This window comes from Anomaloglossus baeobatrachus, chromosome 4 (assembly GCF_048569485.1).
Source record: "Anomaloglossus baeobatrachus isolate aAnoBae1 chromosome 4, aAnoBae1.hap1, whole genome shotgun sequence".
In the NCBI taxonomy this organism is placed as follows: Eukaryota; Metazoa; Chordata; class Amphibia; order Anura; family Aromobatidae; genus Anomaloglossus; species Anomaloglossus baeobatrachus.
In genome coordinates this window covers 610,600,021-610,620,954 of record NC_134356.1, presented here as the reverse complement: position 1 = coordinate 610,620,954, position 20,934 = coordinate 610,600,021, and the positions used below count along the sequence as shown (strand labels likewise).

At 50.2% G+C, this 20,934-nt stretch overlaps 1 protein-coding gene across 4 annotated transcripts in view; it reads left to right on the top strand.

Moving 5' to 3' along the window:
* The window catches only part of KANSL3 (KAT8 regulatory NSL complex subunit 3), a 314,370-nt gene that overhangs the window by 72,251 nt on the left and 221,185 nt on the right, over window positions 1–20,934 (top strand). For all 4 annotated transcript variants that reach the window (XR_012753077.1, XM_075346203.1, XM_075346204.1 and 1 more), the window contains exon 2: window positions 7,683–7,940. The gene's annotated coding sequence lies outside the window, so the exon portion shown is untranslated. The remainder of the gene's footprint in view (window positions 1–7,682; window positions 7,941–20,934) is intronic.

The window sequence follows — 20,934 nt, the reverse complement described above, 5'->3', positions numbered from 1 at the left end:
TCCAGATCCACCGGCAGGCGGCCAGGCCGAGCCCTCATCAAATACGCTGGGGTGCATTTCGTCGAGCTGGACGGGATATTATTGTACATGTCGACCAAGTCAGGTAGCTTTTCCGGCCACATGTTCCGTTCTTCCAGCGGTAACGTCTTGAGGAGCCCCAGGACCAAGTGGTTCATTTTCTCGCACATGCCGTTGGTTTGGGCATGGTACGGAGTGGTCCGGATCTTCTTGCAGCCGTACAACTGGCAGAATTCGTGAAACACCTCTGCTTCAAAAGCCGGGCCATGGTCAGTTAGCACCTTCTCGGGGTACCCATGGGGTCGGCAGAAATAAGCCTGGAACGCTCGAGCAGCGGTTCGACCAGTTAGGTCCTTAACGGGGACTACCACCATAAATCTTGAGTAGTGGTCTACCATGGTCAATGCGTAGGTGTACCCACTTCGGCTAGGGGTGAGCTTGACATGGTCCAGGGCGACCAGTTCCAGCGGCTGATGGGTAACGATGGGATGTAACGGTGCCCTCTGGCTAGTCTCGTCCTCTCTCCTCAGTGTACAAGGACCGCACTCTCGGCACCAGGCTTCCACCGATTCACGCATCCCACTCCAATAGAACCGCTCCCTCAACAGCATCTCCAGCTTTTTCCACCCGAAGTGGCCAGCTCCATCATGGTATGCCCGCAGGACAGTAGCGACCTCAGCTTGAGGAACAATCAACTGGCATATTTTCTCATGGGTCTTTGGGTTGATCAGCTCACGGCACAGCCTCCCTTGGTGTAGGTAGAGCCGTTTTCGTTCTTTCCACAAGCGTTGGGCTTCGGCTGGAGCGCCAGGGTCTATTCCCATGGCGCCTTGTTCCACCAGAGTCTTGACAAGGCGGACAGCCGGCGCTTGGTCCTGGGTGTCCTGCCATTCTTGACTGGGCCGCGGGTCCAGATCTACCCTCTGCTGGCATACTTGTACCCTCTCAGTAGGCGGCTGGTGAAACGCAGGCAACTCGATCTCCTCGAGGTCGTCATCCTCGCACCCCTCTTCCGACAAATGGGGCATCCGGGAGAGGGCATCAGCATTTATGTTGACACGACCAGCTCGGTACTTTATGGTGAAATCATAGTTGGCTAGCCGAGCTACCCACCGCTGCTCCAGCGCGCCCAACTTGGCCGTGTTCAGGTGGGTCAGCGGATTGTTGTCCGTAAACGCAGTGAAGGTTGCTGCCGCCAGGTAGTGGCGGAACCGCTCCGTGATAGCCCATACCAACGCTAATAGCTCAAGCTTGAAGGAGCTATAATTCTCGGGGTTCCTTTCGGTCGGCCGGAGTTTTCGGCTAGCATAGGCAATCACCTTCTCCTTTCCATCTTGGACCTGGGATAGGACCGCTCCTAGCCCCACGTTACTGGCGTCCGTGTGGAGGATAAACGGGCGCCCATAGTCAGGGTACGCCAGGACCTCTTCTCCGGTCAAGGCCGCCTTCAACTGGCAAAAGGACTCCTCGTGCTTGTCCTCCCACGACAGTGGGGCTCCAATGGGTCTACCACCTTTGGTCTGTCCCACGAGGAGATCTTGCATGGGGGCAGCCATCTTAGTGTACCCTTTTATAAAGCGCCGATAGTACCCTACCAGACCCAGAAACTGCCTTACTTCCCTCACTGTAGTTGGTCTCGGCCAGCTCTGGATGGCAGTAATCTTCTCAGGGTCGGGGGCGACACCATCCGCACTCACCACATGCCCTAGATATTGCACCCTGGGTTTCAGCAAGTGGCATTTTGAGGGCTTCAACTTCATCGCAAATAGCCAATGGGTAAATTTCAATATTCAACAGTTATAGCAAATAACAGATGGCAACTCTCTCAGTGCAAAAAAAAATTTTTTAAAAATTTAAAAATTAACCTTTAATATTTCCACTAAAATGGTCGATGACCATAGACAAACAACACTAATAGATAGGTTTAACCCCTCCTGCCTCTTAGGGGATATATATAAACCGAAGTGAGTTTCAACCTCAGTACTAGATTAGACCCATCTCACCAATTCATGGGTACCTTTAAAGTCCACTAGTAATGATCATAATAAATTGGATTCATCTCACCAAATTAATACAGGTGCCGCTCATCACAGAAAATGGGGTCCAAGTTATTCCATAATGGAGCCCTTAGGAAATTGGATTTATCTCACCAAATTTATAAAGGTGCCACTCTTCATGAGGATATTGGGGTCCAATTCATTCCAAATGGAACCCTTAAGAATGTTTTCTCCCGACGCGTTTCATTCAAAATTCACTCTTCAGAGCGAGAGTTACGGCCGCTCCTGCCACGTGGTATCTGGTCCATGTATCTTGGGACTAAGAGTGGGTCCGCTGCATCTATGACTCCTTGATGGGTCTAGGCTGACTGCTCACAGGTACATATTGAATGAGACCTGAGATGGATTTCTGACTCCCCTGAAGAGTGAATTTTGAATGAAACGCGTCGGGAGAAAACATTCTTAAGGGTTCCATTTGGAATGAATTGGACCCCAATATCCTCATGAAGAGTGGCACCTTTATAAATTTGGTGAGATAAATCCAATTTCCTAAGGGCTCCATTATGGAATAACTTGGACCCCATTTTCTGTGATGAGCGGCACCTGTATTAATTTGGTGAGATGAATCCAATTTATTATGATCATTACTAGTGGACTTTAAAGGTACCCATGAATTGGTGAGATGGGTCTAATCTAGTACTGAGGTTGAAACTCACTTCGGTTTATATATATCCCCTAAGAGGCAGGAGGGGTTAAACCTATCTATTAGTGTTGTTTGTCTATGGTCATCGACCATTTTAGTGGAAATATTAAAGGTTAATTTTTAAAAAATTTTTTTTTGCACTGAGAGGGCTTCAACTTCATCCCATACTTGGCAAGGGACGCGAACACCTCGGCCAGGTGCTCCAGATGGGCTTCATACGTCTGGGAATAAACAATCACATCATCCAAATACAGCAGGACGGTCTCGAAGTTTAAATGTCCCAGACAGCACTCCATCAACCGTTGGAAGGTCCCGGGGGCATTGCACAGCCCAAACGGCATGCTATTGAATTCGCAGAGCCCCATTGGGGTGGTGAAGGCGGTCTTCTCCCGGTCCTCTGGGGCCACAGCCACTTGCCAGTATCCGCTGGTGAGGTCAAGGGTCGAGAAGTAGTTTGCAGTTCTTAGTGCAGCCAAAGACTCTTCAATACGAGGTAATGGATAGGCATCTTTATGGGTTATCTGGTTGATTTTCCGGTAGTCCACACACATCCGCATGGTACCATCCTTCTTCTTGACCAGTACCAACGGAGCGGCCCAGGGACTACAGCTGTCCCGAATAACCCCTGCCTCCTTCATATTCCTCAACATATCTTTGGCACACTGGTAATGTGCGGGGGGAATAGGTCTATACCTCTCTTTGATAGGGGGATGTTCACCCGTGGGAATGTGGTGTTGGACCCCCTTGATCTGCCCAAAGTCTAGGGGGTGCTTACTGAAAACCTGCTCGTACTCCTGCACCACCCTGTATACCCCTGCCCTGTGATGTGTAGGGGTATCATCAGTGCCTACATGTAACTGTTGGTGCCACTCCTTTATGTCCCCCTGGGGTGGGGGAGTGCTGACGGTAGGTGGGAGTGTGGATGGGCTGGCTTCATGGATAGTGTGAGGGTCCAGGGTGAGCAGCTTGGCAATGGTGGCATACCGGGGGAGCCTGACTTCTTCCTCCCCACAGTTCAACACTCTCACGGGCACTCTCCCTTTCTTCACATCTACCAGCCCTCGGGTGGCTACTACAGTGGGCCAGTGCTCGGAAGGCATGGGCTCCATCATCGCAGGGTAATCACGCCCCTGAGGCCCTACTGCTGCCCTACACCAAATCATCATCTCACTCCTAGGGGGCACAGTCAATGGAGCAACATCCATCACTCTCACTCCACCAATCTCCCCTCCGGTTGAGCTTACATGCTGGCGGTACATCAGGGCGCGGATCTCCCGCTGCACAGCCCTCTGCCGGCTCCCCGCCGCTGTGGCGGCTAGGTGTTGCAATAGGTTCAACACATCAACCATGCAGTGTTCCATCACATTGGTTCCCAGCACTATTTTCGGGTTATGATCACTGGGTTCATTCATGATCACAATCATACCCTGGTGTTGCAGTTCAGCTTGCCCCACTGTCATAGCCACTTGTTGATACCCCACCTGAGTCAATGGAAGTCCATTAGCGGCAATCAAATTTATACTATTGTCTGGAGGCGCCAGCTCGTCTGTGGCCCAATACTGCCGATACAACGTGTACGGTATGGTAGTTACCTGTGATCCAGTGTCCAAGAGAGCCATCACTGGTATGCCGTCCACAGCCACGGGGATGATAGGGCGGGCCCCGACATATCGGTCTCGCCAGTCCGGGGGGCCACGGTGTTCTACTCCTGAGGATTGGCCCGGGGCCCCAGGGGTTGCTCGTTTAACGGGCACTGTCGGTAATAATGGCCCGGCTTACGGCACTTGTAGCAGATTGGGGGTCTGCTCCGCGGGTTGTTAGCGCTTCTCCGCTGCATCCAGGGAACATCTTCGGGACTGTCAGCAAGCTGTATCTGCGCTGGAGGCTGAGATCTGGTCAGAGGTTGTAGCGCAGCAAGGATCTTGGCAAGGTCTCCGTCCATGCGACGGACCTGGGCTGCCAGTTCTTCCACTGTGCTGCTCGGGGCTGCAGGTATTAAGGAGGTTGGTTTGGCTGGGGCCGCCACAACGGGAGCTGTCTCGACGGGCCACGGGACGGGTTCCAGAACTTCAGCAGCTGGGGGCTGTAGTGCCTTGATAGCTCGCTCCTTTAACACAGCAAAGTCCACATCAGGGTGTTCCAGGACCCACAGCCGGAGTTGTTTACGATCCTCAGGGGACCTCATCCCCTGCGCAAATTGCTCCACTAACATCTTGTTGCTATCCGCCTCATTAATAGAGTTCACCCGCTTCAGCGTGCGGAGGGCGGTCTGCAGACGTAGAGCATAGTCCCGAATGCTATCCCCAGCTCGTTGCCGGCACTGGTAAAACTGCATCCTCAGCTCAGCTTCAGTCCGGGTCTCGAAGGCAGTCTGTAGCTTCTCGAAGATGGTGGCTACAGAGAGCCGGTCCCCCTCGGCCCAGGTCTCCGCTTCCTGCTCCGCCGCACCGGTTAACTGGCCTAGAACTATCGCTGCACGTTGCTTATCAGTCAGGGGGTACAGCTCTAGCAACGGGTTAAGCTTTTTCCGGAAGGCCTGTAGGGCATCCGGTTTCCCGTCGTACCGCGGTAGCCAGGCAGCTCCAGGCGCATAGGGCAAGGAAAACGGCATGACCTGAGCGAGCGCGGAGGCCGCGGCACCTCCCGCCAGTACGGCCGGGACCTGGGCAGGCCCATTCCCATCCGCGGGTGCCGCTGCGGCTGCGACCACCGCTCCTCCAGCGGCTCCGTCGGGCGCAGACATCTTGTTTCCGTCCCCCTTAGCTCTTTCCGGCCCCTCCTCTCTCGGGGCGGGGTTTTGGCCTTCGCGCCTCTACTGCTCGAGAAGACGCTCGAGCGGGAACTTTTCGCGCCAAAGATGGCGGCTTCTGAAATTTTTCTGCCGGATACCTCCGGCGGTAACAAGGCGCACCTCTACCAGACGGCAGAGCGGTAAGATCCTGTTCGTGACGCCAAGTTGTCGCGGGCGGGGAGGAGGGTGTCAGCACACCGCGCTCACCCCTTCTGCTCGGGTCCGGCAGCTGCTCCTGGTGGCTCGAGCTGTGGGCCGGATCCCGGGGCTTCTCGAGCGACACTCCTCGCCCGTGAGTGAAAGGGGGGTGTTTGTTGGGTGTGGGGATTGTTATAGTTCGTGACGCCACCCACGGTTGTGGTGATTTCACCACCGCTGCTCTGTACGGGGCTCCCGGGGATGGTGATGCGGAGCAGGCAGGTGTTGTGTTGCCCCTCCGTGGGTAGGGGTGGTGATCCCGGGGCCCGGTGATGGAGAAGTGGGTGCGGGGCCCGATGGGCGCAGGGACAGCGCTGTGCCTTGCGGCACTGTGGTACTCACTCAGCCTGAGACACGGACACAGTTTGTGCGGTAAACCAAACGGCTGGTAGGACGGTCCCACAGACGGCTGCACCTGCACTCCCGGTAGGTGACGGTGATGTCCCTCTTCCTTGCACCTTTGTTTGACTTGTGGTAGCGGTGGATTCCCTCCGGTTACCCGCTCCCCGACTACAATCTGGGCCGGAGGAGCTCTACACTTTGCCCGCAGGCGCTGGCCCTGAGAAACTGGTGCCGTGGCGGTGTCTCTCCAATACGGGTTGGGCTGTTGCCTTCAATCGGGACTTGGTTGTTGGGGGATCTGCGTCCCCGTCACTGACGGATTTGGCAAATCTGGCGACTCCTAGCCTTGCCGGGGTCCGAGAGGCCCCTGCCCTGGTGCTGACTGTCCTTCGGAACACTACTCCAGACCACCGGGCACACAGCCAACGGGGTCCTTCCAGGAACTTCCAAACGGTCCCCCTCCAGACAGTCACCGCTGTTGCTGACCTTGCTGTTCTGGCCCTACACAAAGCTGGACCCTTCAGGCTTTCTTTCTTTTCTGTCACTTCACTTGCTTTCCTCCTTTACTACTTTCACCCTGTCTAGACTACTCCTCCACTCCTTCCACTTCCTCCTCCTGGACTCATCTGCCTGGTTTCTTCCTGCCTCCAGAGTTGTGAGCTCCTCGGTGGGCGGAGCCAACCGCCTGGCCCACCCCCTGGTGTGCATCATCAGACTCCTGGAGGAAGGCAACAAGGATTTGTAGGTTAGCTGTGATGTGCCTACCTGGAGTGTGGGGTGTAGTGGTGTGTGACCTGTGTCCCCTGGCTTGCCCAGGGCGACACACAAGTGTCACTGCGACTGAGGTCCAAACATGTGATTGGACCTCAGCTGCGGGCCGGCTCTGAAGAGGAGCGGGCCGGAGCTGCGGAGGGGAGTAATTTATCTCCCTCTCTCCTCTGTTGCCGGCTATTGCCATTCACGGCCTGCATTTGCGGTACACCTATGTACTGCGAGTGCAGTGCGCTTTTTCTCTCGCCCCATAGATTTGAATGGGTGCGAGAGAAACAATGATCGCATTACAGTCGCAGCAAGCTGCGCTTGTTTTCTCGGTCCGATTAGGGCTGAGAAAATAATCGCTCATGGGTGCTGACACACAGGCTAATATGTTTTATCGCATTCTAGTCGCTCCAATTTTCAGGTCGTTTATCTTAGGCCTTAACCGCAAGGTGTGCTGAGACTGTGGTGCCCCAAATTGCCACGACTACACTAATACCTGTCCCGTGCCAACCACCACATATGGTGTTCATGCCGTTAGCGTGCTATGCGGATGTCACACGCTGAACACACACAGACACACACACCTACACCACAGACCGTGCAAAACGTGTGTTTCACACAGACGTGTGAAAAAGGCCTTACAAAAGGAGATGCCCTTGTTTGAGCAGTGAACAGTCAAAATTCACCTCAAAATCTGTCTCCCATACATTTTTATGTGAATCCACTTTGCTGTTCACATGAGGTGTTCACCGCTTTTCTCCAGGTAAGCCCGTACACACTGCAAGCTTAGTACAATGGGAAAATACATTATTTACAAGTTGCTGAAACCTGTACCTTAAAAAATATAGCTATTCTTTTGATTTTTTCCCTTCAGGAATTTGTCAGCGCGTCACCGCCCCCGTCCGGCCGCCGCTCCACACCACACGGAGATAAGTCATACAGCAGCTCCTCCCCTCACATTTCCCGCCTCCACCAGGGTGACGTCAGACGCACGAGCCCGCCCAGTGGACGTGAGCACGCTCCAGCGACGCACCCGAAGCGGAGCCACCGGGAGACCGAAAAGCGCGACTGTGCGGAGGAGGCGGAGCTAACGTGAACCACAATGAGGCAGAGAAATAAATAATCCCGGCAGGTGAGCGCGCAGGGATACGGAGGAGGTGGTGGTGAACGGCACGGTGTGTCTGGTGTGTGCCGCAGTCCCCGCAGCGCTGTGAACCGGCCTCCTGTGGACATTTTTTTGCCTAATGATGTAGCATCTCTTGCATGACAGTGCGGGCTCCCGGCATGAGTAAAACCCGGCACTGAGCTGCTGCGATCTCGGCAGTGATCGGCACGTGTGTGTAAGCACTATAACCTCTCCTTGTACAGCACTGAGTGTAGGATTAGGGTGCCACGGCGGGCACCCACCGATCCCCTGGTGTCCGTGTAGGATCAAGATCCCACAGCCTGCACCCACCGATCCCCTGGTGTCCGTGTAGGATCAGGATCCCACAGTCGGCACCCACCGATCCCCTGGTGTCCGTGTAGGATCAGGATCCCACAGCCGGCACCCACCGATCCCCTGGTGTCCGTGTAGGATCAGGATCCCACAGCCGGCACCCACCGATCCCCTGGTGTCCGTGTAGGATCAGGATCCCACAGCCGGCACCCACCGATCCCCTGGTGTCCGTGGCCGGTTATGCTCGCCTCCGTGCACTGAGTAGTTGTCGACTTTGTTAGTGCAGTTTGGTTCCCATTATGGGGTCAGTCTGGCAACCTATTGAACCCTCCCTAAGCTAACGCTTCAGATTGGCCTTGAATATCCGACCAGTGGTGACCTCCCCCGATGGCTGGGGTCTCTTGTTGCAGTTCTCCATTGTGGCCACTACAATCAGGAGGCACTGTGCTGTTCCTGCTCCGCTGAGTATTTATGTCTGGCCAGCAATATAGCTGAAAACAGCCAACCTGTCAGTCCAGGGCATCGGGCGAGGAGAAGCCGCCAGGGACCCACTTGTATGGCTAGTACCAATGCGTCTCTGTCCTCGACGCCATTTAAAGGGATCCTGTCAGGTGCAATATGCACCCAGAACCACAAGCAGTTTTCGGTGCATATTTCAAATCCCTGCCTAACTGTCCCTGTATTTTTATTTCTAAAGATCCGTTATGATATGCTAATGAGCGCAGGGACTAGTCACAAAGGCGTTAGTTCCTGCGCTCATTTCACCCTTTTTGCTTGTTCGCACACCCACTGCCCGGCGTCATCAGCGTCCGGTCTCATCGCTTCAGACGCTGGGCAGCACGCATGATCAGAAGTGTTGGTCACTTCTAGTCATGCGCACTATGAAGCCTGGGGTACATGTCTTACTTCAGCAAAATCTAGTGTGTATGACAGGAAGTGCCAGGTACTTCTGATCATGCGCACTTCCCAGCATCTGAAGCGGTGACAACGTACACAGGTATACGCTTCACCGCTGGTGACGCTAGGCAGTGGGCATTGAATAGCAAGTTAGCACGTCCCTGTGGGCGTGCTAAAATGGTGGAATGAGCGCAGGAACTAAAGGCCCCTTTACACACTGCAACATCGCTAGCGATATCGCTTTAACATCACTGGTTTTGTGACGTAATAGCGACTTCCCCAGCGACATTGCAGTGTGTGACACGCATCAGCGACCTGGTCCCCACTGTGAGATCGCTACAAATATTTCAAGACCATTTTTTGGTCCTTTGTTTCCCGCTGCGCAGCATGCATCGCTGTGTTTGACACCGTTACAACGACATAGTTAGCGCCTTAGAACCCAGTACGTAGGCGTGCTATAGCATTCCCTTTCCTGCCCCCTTACCTCCAATTGGTGGTCGCTGTTGTTCTGATTGGGCGGCTTTCACTGAAAAGAAGGCAACTTTAGCGCTTCCGTCCTTTGTTTTAAAGCTACCTTGTTCCTGAGCGTGCTGGTTTGCGGATCATTAGAGAGTTCTCCAGTCTGCAATACTATAAAGCCTATACGGTAAGCATTATTTGATTGCTGTATAGATAAACCAGTGTGGAGTCGCCGCACAGAGAACTCTACAAAGATCCGCTAAGCAACAGAAGCTCAGAGACAAAGGATATACAAGCGCGACTTTTGTCAATCTTTCCAAGCTCGGGGGTCGCTAATAAGAACGCACTAGCGATCACCAATCGGAGCTGAGGTGGGCGTGTAAAAAGGACACCTAGGAGGCTTCAGCGCCAAACACCCCCCTAACATTGGTGTGAGTCGTCAAATAGCTGCTGTGGGACATTTCCCCAACGACCAGCGAGGACGTTCTGCGGGTCCATATCGCTGCTGTGTCGTTGGCCAAATCTGCCTGTTTGACAGCTCACCAGCGACTTTCCAGTGATCCCGGCTATGTCGGGATCGCTAGAAAGTCTCAGTGTGTAAAGCTGGGTTTACACACTGAGACTTTCTAGCGATCCAACCTGCGATCTCAACCTAGCCGGGATCGCTACAAAGTCTCTGGTGAGCTGTCAAACAGGCAGACCTGGCCAACGACCTAACAGCGATCCGGGCCTGCAGAGCGACTAGCTGGTCGTTGGGGACGTGTCAAAAAAGCAGGTGAACTTCACCCGACTTCATTTAATGCCGCGCGGCTCTGTGTGCCGTGTAAATAAATAATTAAAAAATCCGGCGTGCGGTCCCCCCCTATTTTAATACCAGCCAGATAAAGCCATACGGCTGCAGGCTGGTATTCTCAGGATGGGGAGCCCCACGTTATGGGGAGCCCCCCAGCCTAACAATATCAGCCAGCAGACGCCCAGAATTGCCGCATACATTAGATGCGACAGATCTGGGACTGTACCCGGCTCTTCCCGATTTGCCCTGGTGCGTTGGCAAATCGGGGTAATAAGGAGTTATTGGCAGCCCATAGCTGCCAATAAGTCCAAGATTAATCATGTCAGGCGTCACCCCGAGATACCTTCCATGATTAATCTGTAAATTACAGTTAAAAAACACACACCCGAAAAATCCTTTATTAGAAATAAAAAACACTAACAAATTCCCTCATTACCAATTTATTACCCACAACAAAGCCCTCCGTAATCCACGGTCCTCCAGCGTCGCATCCAGCTCTGCTGCATGCAGGTGACAGGAGCAGCAGAAGACACAGCCGCTCCTGTCACCTGCACGCAGCTAATGAAGAAAGCCGTGTGATCGGCTGAGCTGTCACTGAGGTTACCTGGATCCAGTGGTGGATGCAGCGGTGGCCGCGGGTAACCTCAGTGACAGTTCAGCTGATCGCGTTACTCACCTCATTTGCTGGTGATTTCCCCCCCCTCTCTCATACTCACTGATCCCCGATCACCGGCGCTGCACGGCGTTCACACTGCTCCGGCGGCTTTTCCTTTTTTGAAAAAGCCGGCCGCTCATTAAACAATCTCGTATTCCCTGCTTTCCCCACCCACCGGCAAATGTGATTGGTTGCAGTGAGACACGCCCACACGCTGAGTGACAGCTGTGTCACTGCACCCAATCACAGCAGCCGGTGGGCGTGTCTATACTGTGCAGTAAAATAAGTAAATAAATAATTAAAAAATCCGGCGTGCGGTTCCCCCTATTTTAATACCAGCCAGATAAAGCCATACGGCTGCAGGCTGGTATTCTCAGGATGGGGAGCCCCACGTTATGGGGAGCCCCCCAGCCTAACAATATCAGTCAGCAGCCGCCCAGAATTGCCGCATACATTAGATGCGACAGTTCTGGGACTGTACCCGGTTGTGATTGGGTGCAGTGACACAGCTGTCACTCAGCGTGTGGGCATGTCTCACTGCAACCAATCATATTTGCCGGTGGGCGGGGAAAAGCAGGGAATACGAGATTGTTTAATGAGCGGCCGGCTTTTTCAAAAAAGGAAAAGCCGCTGGAGCAGAGTGAACGCCGTGCAGCGCCGGTGATCGGGGATCGGTGAGTATGAGAGAGGGGGGGACACTTCAGTCACTCGGGGGATTAGCGGTCACCGGTGAATTCTTCACCGGTGACCGCTAATCAGGACGCTACACAGACAGAGCCGCGGAGTCGCTGTAAAGTCCCCTTTACACACTGAAACTTTCTAGCGATGCATGCTGCACAGCGGGAAACAAAGGACCTAGGAATGGTCCTGAACGATTTGTAGCGATCACAACTTCACAGCAGGGGCCAGGTCGCTGATAGGTTTCACACACTGCAATGTCGCTGGGGAGGTCGCTGTAACGTCACAAAACCGGTGACGTTACAGCGATGTCGTTTGCGATGTTGCAGTGTGTAAACCCAGCTTAAAGGGGTCTCAATGCCCTTGTGACTATCCCTGGCCTCATTAGCACATAAATGATCTTTAGAAATACTTTTTCTAAAGATCTCTTTATCTATGCTAGTGTATACAGGGAGAGAGGGGAGCCAGCACGATCTGAAATTGGCATGCATCATATAAAAAGTGAAAATTCACAAATTTATTCCAACTGTACTACAATAAAAAAGTGAGATTTTTAGCAAATAATTGATCAATTTTTTGAGCCACCCCTGCCAACGTCACGGCAAATCTCAATAGGGGGGTCCTACTCTACATTCTGTATTTCATGTGCCATGCGGCCTCCTAGATAAAGTTAAAAGCAGAACCATAATAGAGCACACATACCTGTAACCTGTATATAACCGCTTCTATGTTGCAAAAAAGGCACTTGTGGATAGAGACCAGCCCAGGTCCCAGCATGTGGAGCAAGCTCTACACATACCAGGACGGGACATACTAAAAAGAATGATGAAAAGGAATAAATAAAAAGAATGAGGGTAATAACTTGTTAGGTGTATATTTTGTAGATGTATAAAAGGTTTCTTAGGCAAGTTAGACATGGAATGAACATGAAATATCATCTGTAGATAATAGGAAAATGAATGCATATGGCATATAACCAGGTGTATATTATGTTACCTGAGCATTATAGGTGTGGAATGATTATGAAATATATGTAGATAATAGGAGAATGAATGCATATGGCATATAACCAGGTGTATAATATGTCACTTGAGCATTATAGGTGTGGAATGATCATGAAATATCTGTAGATAATAGGAAAATGAATGCATATGGCATATAACCAGGTGTATATTATGTTACCTGAGCATTATAGGTGTGGAATGATCATAAAATATCTGTAGATAATAGGAGAATGAATGCATATGGCATATAACCAGATGTATATTATGTTACGTGAGCATTATAGGTGTGGAATGATTATGAAATATCTGTAGATAATAGGAAAATGAATGCATATGGCATATAACCAGGTGTATATTATGTTACCTGAGCATTATAGGTGTGGAATGATTATGAAATATCTGTAGATAATAGGAAAATGAATGCATATGGCATATAACCAGGTGTATATTATGTTACCTGAGCATTATAAGTGTGGAATGATCATAAAATAAATGTAGATAATAGGAAAATGAATGCATATGGCATATAACCAGGTGTATATTATGTTACCTGAGCATTATAGGTGTGGAATGATCATAAAATATCTGTAGATAATAGGAAAATGAACGCATATGGCATATAACCAGGTGTATATTATGTTACCTGAGCATTATAGGTGTGGAATGATCATAAAATAAATGTAGATAATAGGAAAATGAATGCATATGGCATATAACCAGGTGTATATTATGTTACCTGAGCATTATAGGTGTGGAATGATCATAAAATATCTGTAGATAATAGGAGAATGAATGCATATGGCATATAACCAGGTGTATATTATGTTACCTGAGCATTATAGGTGTGGAATGATTATGAAATATCTGTAGATAATAGGACAATGAATGCATATGGCATATAACCAGGTGTATATTATGTTACCTGAGCATTATAGGTGTGGAATGATTATGAAATACATGTAGATAATAGGAAAATAAACGAATATGGCATATAACCAGGTGTATATTATGTTACCTGAGCATTATAGGTGTGGAATGATCATGAAATATCTGTAGATAATAGGAGAATGAATGCATATGGCATATAACCAGGTGTATAATATGTTACCTGAGCATTAAAGGTGTGGAATGATCATGAAATATCTGTAGATAATAGGAGAATGAATGCATATGGCATATAACCAGGTGTATAATATGTTACCTGAGCATTAAAGGTGTGGAATGATCATGAAATATCTGTAGATAATAGGAGAATGAATGCATATGGCATATAACCAGGTGTATATTATGTTACCTGAGCATTATAGGTGTGGAATGATCAGGAAATATCTGTAGATAATAGGAGAATGAATGCATATGGCATATAACCAGGTGTATAATATGTTACCTGAGCATTATAGGTGTGGAATGATCATGAAATATATGTAGATAATACGAAAATGAATGCATATGGCATATAACCAGGTGTATATTATGTTACCTGAGCATTATAGGTGTGGAATGATCATAAAATATCTGTAGATAATAGGAGAATGAATGCATATGGCATATAACCAGGTGTATATTATGTTACCTTAGCATTATAGGTGTGGAATGATCATGAAATATATGTAGATAATACGAAAATGAATGCATATGGCATATAACCAGGTGTATATTATGTTACCTGAGCATTATAGGTGTGGAATGATCATGAAATATCTGTAGATAATAGGAGAATGAACCGGCTACGGAGGAGAGGGGGAGAGAAATCCCACCTTCTCCTCCTCCTTGCCAGCCCGCCCCTCCTGAGAGCCTGCCCGCCCCCTGCAGCTGTGGTCTGCTGTGGTCTGCTGGCACAGTCGGACCTCAGATGCATGCACACTAGCATGATACTCGGCTCCTGCTGTGCTGCCAGTGCGAGCCGAGTGTCATGCGAGCATCCCAGTAGTGCCCCGTGTGGCTCCAGCCTCTCTCTCTCACACTCACACTCACTGACTCAGTCACTCACTCTCACCCACTCACCGATCACCGGCGCTGCGCTGCACGGCTGTCACATTGCTGGCGGCTTCTCATGATTTGAAAATGCCGGCCGCCCATTATTCAATCTCGTATTCCCTGCTTTCCCCGCCCACCGGTGCCTATTATTGGTTGCAGTCAGACATGCCCCCACGCTGAGTGACAGCTTTCTCACTGCAACCAAATCACAGCCGCCGGTGGGTCTATATCTTGCAGTAAAATAAATAAATAATTAAAAAAAAACTGCATGCGGTCCCCACCAATTTTGATACCAGCCGGGGTAAAGCCACATGGCTGAAGGCTGGTATTCTCAGGATGGGGAGCTCCACGTTATGGGGAGCCCCCCAGCCTAACAATATCAGCCAGCTGCCGCCCGCAATTGCCGCATCCATTAGATGCGACAGTCCTGGGACTCTACCCGGCTCATATCGAATTACCCTGGTGCAGTGGCAATCGGGGTAATAAGAGGTTAATCATGGCAGGCGGCTATGAGACACTCCCAAAAATTAACCTGTAAGTGAAAGTAAATATACACATACACCCAAGAAAATACTTTATTTGGAATAAAGGACAAAAAAACACCCTCTTTCACCATTTTATTAAAATCCCCAAATACCCCTCCAGGTCCGACGTAATCCACAGAGGTCCCGCGCCGCTTTCAGCTCTGCTACATGAAGCTGACAGGAGCAGCAGTAGGACACCGCCGCTCTTTATCAGCTCCACACAGCAACTGAGGGAGTCGCGCTGTCACCGGTGACGTCACTGAGGTAGTGCCGGGGTGTGTACGGGGATGATGCGTGCAGGAGTGCCGGGGTGTGTGCGGGGATGATGTGTGCGTGCTGGAGTGCCGGGGTGTGTGCGGGGATAATGCGTGCGGGAGTGCCGCGGTGTGTGCGGGGATGATGCGTGCGGGAGTGCCAAGGTGTGTGCAGGGATAATGCGTGCGGGAGTGCCAGGGTGTGTGCGGGAGTTCCGGGGTGTGTGCAGGGATGATGCGTGCGGGAGTGCCGGGGTGTGTGCGGGGATGATGGGTGCGGGAGTGCCGGGGTGTGTGCGGGGATGATGCGTGCGGGAGTGCCGGGGTGTGTGCGGGGATGATGGGTGCGGGAGTGCCGGGGTGTGTGCGGGGATGATGCGTGCGGGAGTGCCGGGGTGTGTGCGGGGATGATGGGTGCGGGAGTGCCGGGGTGTGTGCGGGGATGATGCGTGCGGGAGTGCCGGGGTGTGTGCGGGGATGATGCGTGCGGGAGTGCCAGGGTGTGTGCGGGGATGATGCGTGCGGGAGTGCCAGGGTGTGCGCGGTGATGACGGGGTCTCTCCCTCTCTCTCAGCTTTAAAAAAAAAACGGATCCGTTTTTTACCGGATCCGTCGCATCACTTTTTACACACTCTGACACGGATCCATTGCATCAGGCACAAACCGGATTGTGCTGGATTGCAAAAAACTGATGTGTGAAAGCAACCTAAGGGGTACTTTGCACACTACGACATCGCAAGCCGATGCTGCGATGCTGAGCGCGATAGTCCCTGCCCCCGTCGTAGCTGCGATATCATTGTGATAGCTGCCGTAGCGACTATTATCGCTACAGCTGCTTCACATGCACTCGCCTGCCGTGCGACGTCGCTCTGGCCTGTAAACCGCCTCCTTATTTAGGGGGCGGGTCGTGCGGCGTCACTGCGACGTCACACGGCAGGCGGCCAATAGGAGCGGAGGGGCAGAGATGAGCGGGATGTAAACATCCCGCCCACCTCCTTCCTTCCGCATAGCCGACGGGAGCCGCGGTGACGCCAGTAGGAGATGTTCCTCGCTCTTGCGACTTCACACACAGCAATGTGTGCTGCCGCAGGAACGAGGAACAACATTGGACCGTCGCGTCACCGTAATTATGGAATTCGCCGACGCTGCACCGATGATACGATTACGACGCTTTTGCGCTCGTTAATCGTATCATCTAGGATTTACACATTACGATGTCGAGAGCGACGCAGGAAGTGCGTCACTTTCAACATGACCCTACCGACATCGCACCTGCGATGTCGTAGTGTGCAAAGCCCGCCTAAGGCTGGTTTCACATCACAATTTTTTCCTGTCTGTGGGGATGCTATTTTTTGCAGGGCCCCATGGACAGGAAAGGACACCATCAGATGTGACCTCCAGATGCCATTTCTGTATCCGTGATTTTCTCGGATCGGGACACAGAAAGGCCGAGCCTACAAAGCGCAGGCAAGCGGGGCACTTTCACTCCCGCAATGTACATACATACACTATATACATACATTATATACATACATTGCAGGAGTGAACCAAGTGATAAAAATAAAAAAAAGAAATCCTCACCTCTTCGGCGTGTGCCCCGCGATGCGCTACATCTATTCCGAGCTTAAGGACCTGGCGGGGCTACCCAATCAGCTGATCGGTCACATGAACGCATTTTGTGATCATTCCACACCTATAATAGTATCATAGTATCATAGTTTTAAGGTTGAAGGGGGACTCTAAGGGCGGCTTTGCACGTTGCGATATCGCAGGTGCGATGTCAGTGGGGTCAAATCGAAAGTGACGCACATCCGGCGTCACTTTCGACATCGTAGTGTGTAAATGCTAGATGATACGATGAACGAGCGCAAAAGCGTTGTTATCGTATCATCGGTGCAGGGTCCGATATTTCCTTAATGCCGGTGCCGCGACAGATGTAGTTCCTCATTCCTGTGGCAGCAGACATCGCTGTGTGTGAAGCCTCAGGAGCGAGGAACATCTCCTTACCTGCCGCCGGCGGCTATGCGGAAGGAAGGAGGTGGTTGGGATGTTTACATCCTGCTCATCTCCGCCCCTCTGCCGCTATTGGCCGTGTGACGTCGCTATGACGCTGCACGACCCGCCCCATTAGGAAGGAGGCGGATCGCTGGCCAGAGCGACGGTCGCAGGGCAGGTGAGTGCATGTGAAGCTGGCATAGCGATAATGTTCGCTACACCAGCTATCACAAGATATCGCACCTGCGATGGGGGCGGGGACTATCGCGTGAGACATCGCAGCATCGGCTTGCGATGACGCAACGTGGAAAGCCCGCCTAAGGCGGGCTTTGCACGCTGTGACATCGGTAGCAATGTGTTACCGATGCAGCAGCGATAGTCCCGCCCCCATCGCAGGTGCGATATCTAGTGATAGCTGCCGTAGTGAATATTATCGCTACGGCAGCGTCACATGTACTCACCTGCCCTGCGACTTCGCTCTGGCCGGCGACCCGCCTCCTTCCTAAGGGGGTGGGTCGTGCGGCGTCACAGCGACGTCACACGGCAGGCGACCAATAGAAGCGGAGGGGCGGAAATGAGCAGGATGTAAACATCCCCCCACCTCCTTCCTTCTGCATTGCAGCCGGGACGCAGGTAGGAGATGTTCCTCGCTCCTGCGACGTCATACACAGCGATGTGTGCTGCTGCAGGAACGAGGAACAGCATCGTACCTGTCGCTGCACCGGCATTATGGAAATGTCGGACACTGCACCGATGATACGATAACGATGCTTTTGCGCTCGTTAATCGTATCCAAAAGGATTTGCACACTGCGATATCGACTGCGATGCCGGATGTGCGTCACTTTCGATTTGACCCCATCGACATCGCACCTGCGATATCGTAACGTGCAAAGCCGCCCTAAGTCCATCTAGTTCAACCCGTTGCCTAACATGTTGATCCAGAGGAAGGCAAAAAAAACCCCAATGTGTCAAACAAGCTCCAATGGGGAAACAAATTCCTTCCTTCGTCCACATCCGGCAATCAGACTAGTTCCCTGGATCAATACCCTGTCATAAAATCTAATATACATAACTGGTAATATTACATTACAAGAAAGGCGTCCAGGCTCTGCTTAAATGTTAGTAGTGAATCACTCATTACAACATCATGCGGCAGAGAGTTCCATAGTCTCACTGCTCGTACAGTAAAGAATCCTCGTCTGTGATTATGATTAAACCTTCTTTCCTCGAGACGTAGCGGATGCCCCCGTGTTCCAGTCGCAGGCCTAGGTGTAGAGAGATCTTTGGAAAGGTCTCTGTACTGTCCCCTCATATGTTTATACATTGTGATTAGATCCCCCCTAAGCCTTCGTTTTTCCTGTCTTGGTATTGCAGCCCCCCCCATTCCTCTAATAATCTTGGTGGCTCTTCTCTGCACCCTCTCCAGTTCAGCTATGTCATTCTTATATATCGGTGACCAGAATTGTACACAGTATATAAGTGCGGTCGCACTAGTGACTTGTACAGAGGTAGAACTATATTTTTTTCATGAACACTTCTACCTCTTTTAATACATCCCATTACTTTATTAGCCCTGGCAGCAGCTGCCTGACACTGTCCACTAAAGTGAAGTTTACCATCCACCCATACACACAAGTCTTTTTCTGTGTCTGTTTTACCCAGTGTTCTACAATTAAGTACATAATTCTAAATTATATTTCCTCTACCCAAGTGCATGACCTTACATTTATCTACATTAAACTTCAATTGCCACTTCTCAGCCCAATCCTCCAATTTACATAAATCTCCCTGTAATATAAAATTATCCTCCTCTGTATTGATTACCCTGCAGAGTTTAGTATCATAGTATCATCATAGTATCATAGTTTTTAAGGTTGAAGGGAGACTCTAACTCCATCTAGTTCAACCCGTAGCCTAACATGTTGATCCAGAGGAAGGCAAAAAAAAACCCAATGTGGCAAACAAGTTCCAATGGGGAAAAAATTTCCTTCCTGACTCCACATCCGGCAATCAGACTAGTTCCCTGGATCAATACCCTGTCATAAAATCTAATATACATAACTGGTAATATTAAATTTTTCAAGAAAGGCATCCAGGCTCTGCTTAAATGTTAGTAGTGAATCACTCATTACAACATCATGCGGCAGAGAGTTCCATAGTCTCACTGCTCGTACAGTAAAGAATCCTGCAAATATTGAGATTCTACTCCGCATGCCCCCAACAAGGTCATTAATAAGTATGTTGAAAAGAAGTGGGCCCAATACTGACCCCTGTGGTACCCCACTATGAACTGAGACCCAGTCCGAGTACGTACCATTAATAACCACCCTTTGTTTCCTATCACTGAGCCAGTTTTTAACCCAGTTACAGATATTTTCCCCTATCCCCATTATTCTCATTTTATGTACCAACCTTTTGTGTGGCACCGTATCAAAAGCTTTTGAAAAGTCCATATACACAACATCCACTGCATTTCCCTGGTCCAGGCTTGAACTTACCTCTTCATAGAAGCCGATCAAATTAGTTTGACAGGATCGATCCCTCATAAACCCATGTTGATACTCTGTCATAAGGGTATTTTTCTTGAAATACTCTAGTATAGCATCTCTCAAGAAACCCTCAAGGATTTTACCAACCGTAGAGGTTAAACTTACCGGCCTATAATTTCCCGGCTCAGTTTTTGTCCCCTTTTTGAATATTGGCACCACATTTGCTATGTGCCAGTCCTGCGGTACCGACCCTGTTATTAAGGAATCTGAGAAGATTAAAAATAATGGTCTATCTATCACAGAACTCAATTCCTGTAGTACTCTGGGGTGTAGCCATCCGGGCCCGGAGATTTGTCAACCTTAGTGATTTCGAGGCGGCGGCGTACTTCCTGCTGGGATAAGCAGGTAATATTCAAGGGTGAATTTATGGTATCACTGGTCTTGTCATCTGCCATGGCATTTTCTTGTATAAAAACCGTAGAAAAAAGTCATTCAGCAGGTTGGCTTTACCCTCATCCCCTTCCACCATTTCACCAAGACTATTTTTAAGGGGGCCAACACTATCGCTTTTCAGTTTTTTAATGCTCAAGTAACCTAATATACACATGGTTATATGCCATATGTGTTCATTTTCCTATTATCTACAGATATTTCATGATTATTCCACACCTATAATGCTCAGGTAACATAATATACACCTGGTTATATACCATATGCATTCATTCTCCTATTATCTACAGATATTTCATGATCATTCCACACCTATAATGCTCAGGTAACATAATATACACCTGGTTATATGCCATATGCGTTCATTCTCCTATTATCTACAGATATTTCATGATCATTCCACACCTATAATGCTCAGGTAACATAATATACACCTGGTTATATGCCATATGCATTCATTTTCCTATTATCTACAGATATTTCATAATCATTCCACACCTATAATGCTCAG